A 6,775-nucleotide genomic window follows, 5' to 3' on the forward strand; every position below is an offset into this window, starting at 1 on the left:
TCCTTCCCCACACCCACTTTCTTCTCGGTACCACCCGACGTCCCCTCCGGCGTCTGACAGGGCCTAGAGCTCCTCAGCTCGGTCTGCACGTACGTGACCAGGCCCTGATGTCCCCTGCTGATGGGCGGCCAGCGTGTCCCTCCGGCCAGTTGAAGACGCCACCGCCTCTGTCTGGACTTCGACTGAGCGCAGCGCCCTCCGCGCAGGGAAGCCCAGCTTCAGGGCGCTCCCACCGCCTTCCAGGCTGTCAAGAGTGTTGAGCTGCTGATGCAATCTCGCTGACTCGGTTCATCTTCCTCCCCTGCTTAGTTTGTGGAAGGGCCGAGCACCAAGGAAGCCCCTGACCCTTCCTTTCCTGAAGGGATTTCATTATTCAGCACTCCAAAAGCTCTGCAGAAGACCCTGGTTCGATTCCTGGGTCCGGAAGAGCCTCTGGAGAAGTGATAGGCTACCCACTCCAGTATTCTTGGGCTTCCCTTGTAGCTCAGCTAGTAAAGAATTCACCTGCAATGAGAGAGGCCTGGGTTCGATCCCTGCGTTGGGAAGATCCCCTGGAGAAGGAAAAAGCTACCCACTCCAGTATTCTGGCCTGGAGAATTCCATGGACTGGATAGCCCATGGGGTCCCAAAGAGTTGGACAGGACGGAGCGACTTTCACTTTAATTTTCCAGGGCTCTGCATCTGACCTGTTGTTATTCTCCAGTTGTATTGTCCTCAGCCCCTTTTAACCACCAGACCATATGCTGGAGAGTTCTTTAAACTCTTCAAAGAGACTAAGGTATTCTGACTTGGGCACTCACACAGATTATTATTCTACAAACCTCAGCAATGTGGCTTTTTTCATGACTTAATGAATTCAAGTGTTTTCTAGTTTTATCCTCCTAAAGCATTCACATCACTTGCTGACTAATCCTTTCTACAGTTTTCCAAAGCTCTTTGATCTGTAGTTTCTGAAATTTGTTTATTCTGTCTCCCACCTCTGGCTCATTTTTCTCTAGAACACTACAAAATTAATAACTATAATTTTGCACCCAATTTGTAAGTTTTCCAGCACAGAGTGTACAGGGCAACTTCTGCAAGGAACTCCTCAGCGACTCTAGCTGGCCTTGGTCTCCCTCTCCTGACAGTGACACAGCCTCCACCAACTCTTGGTTGAGTCTCCAGCCTGGATTGCCACAGCCAACACCAACTGTGAGGCCCAGAATTACTCCATCCTACTTTCTGTTTAGTTCCAGGGGTTGGAAATGATTCATTCAAGGGAAGAATCAATTACTGAATCAACCCTAATGTTTAAATATTGCTGTGTATAATCCTTATACCAGAACCTCATGGCAAGGTACCAAAGTTCACATTTAACTGATGAGAAAACTATGCTGGCCTAAAATCTGTCAACTAAAAAAAGATGAACAACATGAGAGCTGCGAGTTTAGTTTTATCTGGGGCAAAATGAAGCAAACAGCCCAGGAAACAACACTTCAGATAGTTCTGAGAAACACCTCCAAAGAGGTATGGTGGTGGGGCGGGGGTCAACATATGTGATTTTGGCGAAGGGGGAGTTCATGCAATCAAGCACTTATTTTGCAAAAAGTGTTCTGCTAGTTACCAGAAGCTAACTTTACAATGAAGGGATTTAGTGCTTCTCTAGACATGAGATGCTGGGTTCCCTGATAGCTCAGTTGGTAAAAAATCCACCTGCAATACAGGTGACCCTGGTTTGATTCCTGGGTTGGGAAGATCCACCGGAGAAGGGATAGGCTACCCACTCCAGTATTCTTGGGCTTCCCTTGTGGCTCATCTGGTAAAGAATTCACCTACAATTCAGGAGACTGGGTTCAATCCCTGGGTGGGGAAGATCCCTTGGAGAAGGGAAAGGCTACCCACTCCATGATTCTGGCCTGGAGAATTCCATGGACTGTATAGTCCTTGGGGTCGCAAAGAGTCAGATATGACTGAGTGACTTTCACTTTCAGACATGAGATGCAAGGATTGGGATCAAAAATCAGTTCCTGAAAATATCTATCTAAAGACCTGTTCCACCATTTTTCCTGGAGCACAGCATGCCTCAGTCTCCACCCTGGACTCATTTCAGGGCATGTCAAAGGTCAGCAGCTGCAGCAACACAGGATTCAAGCCCAGCTGAGGCAGATAGCAGATGCCCTTACCTTGCTTAGTCGCTAAGTCATGACCATCTCTTTGCAATCCCATGGACTGTGGCACGCCAGGCCTCCCTTTCCTTCACTATCTCCTGGAGTTTGCTCAAACTCATCTCCATTAGAATCAGTGATGCCATCCAACCTTCTCATCCTCTTTCACCCCCTTCTCCTCCTGCCCTCAATCTTTCCCAGGATCAGGGTCCTTTCCAATGAGTTGACTCTTCCCATCAGGTGGCCAAAGGATTGAAGCTTCAGCTTCAGCATCAGTTCTTCTAATAGTCAAGAAGCAATAGTTAAAACTGGACATGGAACGGACTGGTTCAAAATTGGGAAAGGAGTACATCAAAGCTGTATATTGTCACCCTGTTTATTTAACTTATACCCAGAATACATCATGCAAAATGTTGGGCTGGATGAATCACAAGCTGGAATCAAGATTGCCAGAAGAAATATCAACCTCAGATACACAGATAATACCACTCCAATGGCAGAAAGTGAAGAGGAACTAAAAAGCCTCTTGATGAGGGTGAAAGAGGAGAATGAAAAAGCTGGCTTAAAATTCAGCATTTGAAAAACTAAGATCATGGCATCTGGTCCCATCCCTTCATGGCAAATAGAAGGGGAGTTCTTGGGCTCCAAAATCACTGCACATGGTGACTGCAGTCATGAAATTAAATGACGCTTGATCCTTGGAAGGAAAGCTATGATGAACCTAGACAGCATGTTAAAAAGCAGAGACATTACTTTGCCAACAAAGCTCTGTATAGTCAAAGCAATGGTTTTCCCAGTAGTCATGTATGGGTGTGAGACTTGGACCCTTAAGGAAAGCTGAGTGGCCAAGAATTGATGCTTTTGAATTGTGGTGCTGGAGAAGACTCTTGAGAGTCCCTTGGACTGCAAGGAGATTAAACCAGTCAATCCTAAAGGAAATCAGTCCTGAATAGTCATTGGAAGGACTGATGCTGAAGCTGAAGCTCCAATAGTTTGGGCACATGATGCGAAGAGCCGACTCACTGAAAAAGACCCTGTTGCTGTGAAGACTGAAGGCAAAAGAAGAGGGTGGCAGAGGAGATGGTCAGGTAGCATTACCAACTTAATGGACATGAATTTGAGCAAACTCCAAAAGACAGTGAAAAAGATAGGGAAGCCCTGCGTGCTTCAGCCCATGGGATGGCAGAGTCGGACATGAATTAGCGACTGAACAACCAGTTTGTCGTAGCTTTCCTTCCAAGGAGCCAGTATCTTTTAACTTCATGGCTGCAGGCACTGTCTGCAGTGATTATGGAGCCCAAGAAAATAAAATCCACCATCTTTTTCACTTTTCCCCCCTCTATTTGCCATGAAGGAATGGGACCAGATGCCATGATCTTAGTTTTTTGAATGCTGAGTTTTAAGCCAGCTTTTTCACTCACTCTCCTCTTACACCATCAAGAGGCTTTTTAGTTCCTCTTCAGTTTTGGTCATTGGAGTGGTATCATCTGCATATCTGAGGCTGATATTTCTCTTGGCAGTCTTGATTTCAGCTTGTGAGTTATCCAGCATTTCACACAGTGTACTCAGCATAAAAGTTAAATAAGTAGGGTGACAATAATATAGCCTCGGTGTACTCCTTTCCCAATTTTGAACCAGTCCATTCCATGTCCAGTTCTGACAGTTGCTTCTTGACCTGCATACAGGTTTCTCAGGAGGCAGGTTAGGTGGTCTGATGTTCCAATCTCTTTAAGAGTTTTCCTGGATGGTGAAGGACAGGGAGGCCTGGCGGGCTACAGGCCATGATCTCAAAGAGTCGGACATGACTGAGCGACTGAACAGACACAAAGGCTTTTGTGTAGTCAAAGATGAAGATTTTTGTGTGTGTGTGGGGGGAATTTCCTTGTTTTTTCTATGATCCGACTGATGTTGGCAATTTGATCTCTGGTTCCTCTGCCTTTTCTAAATCCAGCTTGTATATTTGGAATTTTTCAGTTCATGTACTGTTGAAGCCTGGCTTAAAGGATTTTGAGTATTACTTTACTAACATGTGAAATGAGTGAAATTGTATGATAGTTTGAATATTCTTTGGCAATGCCTTTCTTTGGAACTGGAATGAAAACCTTTTCCAGTCTCATGGCCAGTCTTAAGGGGAGATTAATTTAGGAAATGAAGATTAAATACCACCCCCTGCCCACCCAATGTATACCCCTATATATGTACAAATGAGTCTAGGATTCATCAGAGACTAGCCTGGCACTTTCACCTCAGCCCCGATGGCCCAGACTGCAGCTCTAGAGTGATGGGAGTGGCACCTGGACTGGTTCCAGCACAGGACTCAGCCTGCAGTCCTAGCCAGATGGCTGCCATCCACTTGGTGGGGTGTGGGGTGGTGCCACGGTGGTATCTTGTTGCCTGGAGTCCTGACACCACCTTACAAAGATGTACAGCAACAGTGACGACCACCCTCTGCTAACAGAAAGAGGCTGACCATCTACCCCTGGCTCTGCTGAAAAAGTGCAAGTCGCTCAGTTGTATCTGACTCTTTGCGACCCCATGGACTACACAGTCCATGGAATTCTCTGGGCCAGAATAGTCATTAAAGTATTGATGTGCTTGCCACTATCTCCTTGCCCATCTTGGGATTCAATTCCCTCCTAACTAGGTCTGTTCTAAGCTTTCCATTTAGATGGTGATTCTGGGTGGAGCAGAGAAATGAACTGAAAGACGACACTCCCCTAATTATTGGGTGTCTTTCCTTTGGTCTGATTTCTCTAATCAGAAAATGCCTGTTATCCCTAGGATTTTTCTGAACATTGGTTCTAAACAGAGTGCTAGCACTAACACGCTTAAATCACCCCTTGTTCATCTTTGGTCACAATAAACATGAAACATGAATGGACAACCAAGGCTATGCACCCTGGTCCTGTCCTTGTATACGTGTGTGCACACCTAAGATCTTGTATTATCTACCTTACCAGCTTCCCCTGGAAGCCACTCTGGCTCATTCAGTTCACGTGTCTGACTCTCTGCGACCCCATGGACTGCAGCATGCCAGATTTCCCTCTCCATCACCAACTCTCGGAGTTTACTCACACTCACGTCCACTGAGTCAGTGATGCCATCCATCTTGTCCTCTGTTGTCCCCTTCTCCTCCGGCCTTCTGGCTCATTACTTGTCTTTATTTTCTTATCAGGACCACTATGACACCTGCACACTGGAGACCCTTCCTTCTCTCTGCCCTTCCCAGCCTGGCATGGAATTCCAGGACACAAGCTTACTGTGCCTACCATCCCCTTCCTTTCCAACCAGTATGAAAGTCAGTGACCTTCCAGTTTTAACTCTGGCTTTTTACTGAGTAGCAGTCAATGTATTGAACAGAGGTTTGGTATAGTTTTAGAGCTACACTGGTGTTGGCCCCCAGAATTTTCCGTAGTGATGGAACTGCCTTTATCTGCCATCCAGTGTGGCAGCCACTAGCCACATGTGGTTCTGGAGCACTCGAAACACACCAAGACGACTGGGAATAAATTCTTAGTTTTAGTGACCTTATTTAACTTATATGCAGAGTACATCATGAGAAACACTGGGCTGGAAGAAGCAAAAGCTGGATTCAAGATTGCCGGGAGAAATATCAATAACCTCAGATATGTAGATGACACCACCCTTATGGCAGAAAGTGAAGAGGAACTAAAACGCCTCTTGATGAAAGTGAAAGAGGAAAATGAAAAAGCTAGCTTAAAGCTCAACATTCAGAAAACTAAGACCATGGCATCTGGTCTCATCACTTCATGGCAAATAGATGGGGAAACAGTGGAAACAGTGTCAGACTTTATTTTTTTGGGCTCCCAAATCACTGCAGATGGTGACTGCAGCCATGAAATTAAAAGACGCTTACTCCTTGGAAGGAAAGTTATGACCAACCTAGATAGCATATTCAAAAGCAGAGACATTACTTTACCAACAAAGGTCCGTCTAGTCAAGGCTATGGTTTTTCCAGTGGTCGTGTATGGATGTGAGAGTTGGACTGTGAAGAAAGCTGAGTGCCAAAGAATTGATGCTTTTGAACTGTGGTGTTGGAGAAGACTCTTGAGGGTCCCTTGGACTGCAAGGAGATCCAACCAGTCCATCCTAAAGGAGATTGGTCCTGGGTGTTCATTGGGAGGACTGATGCTGAAGCTGAGACTCCAATACTTTGGCCACCTCATGCGAAGAGTTGACTCATTGGAAAAGACTCTGATGCTGGAAGGGATTGGGGGCAGGAGGAGAAGGGGATGACAGAGGATGAGATGGTTGGATGGCATCACCGACTCGATGGACATGAGTCTGAGTGAACTCCGGGAGTTGGTGATGGACAGGAAGGCCTGGCGTGCTGCTATTCATGGGGTCACAAAGAGTCGGACACGAATGAGCAACTGAACTGAACTGAACCATAAACAGCAATGTGGCTACGGCTATTGAATCTTTTACGATGTATCTTACCTTTTTGCTTTTTTTTGATCCATATTAGAAATTATCTACAGCTCTCTGGGCAGTATTCTATTTTCTTGTTATTTTGACTTTTCTTTTTTTTTTTCTTTTACTTCTCTGGTTTGTCAATTCACTCAACATTCTTAGTATGAAATATTCTGTCCTGCATTTCCTTAACTAAA

Source organism: Bos indicus x Bos taurus, chromosome 20 (genome assembly GCF_003369695.1).
Source record: "Bos indicus x Bos taurus breed Angus x Brahman F1 hybrid chromosome 20, Bos_hybrid_MaternalHap_v2.0, whole genome shotgun sequence".
Lineage (NCBI taxonomy): Eukaryota > Metazoa > Chordata > Mammalia > Artiodactyla > Bovidae > Bos > Bos indicus x Bos taurus.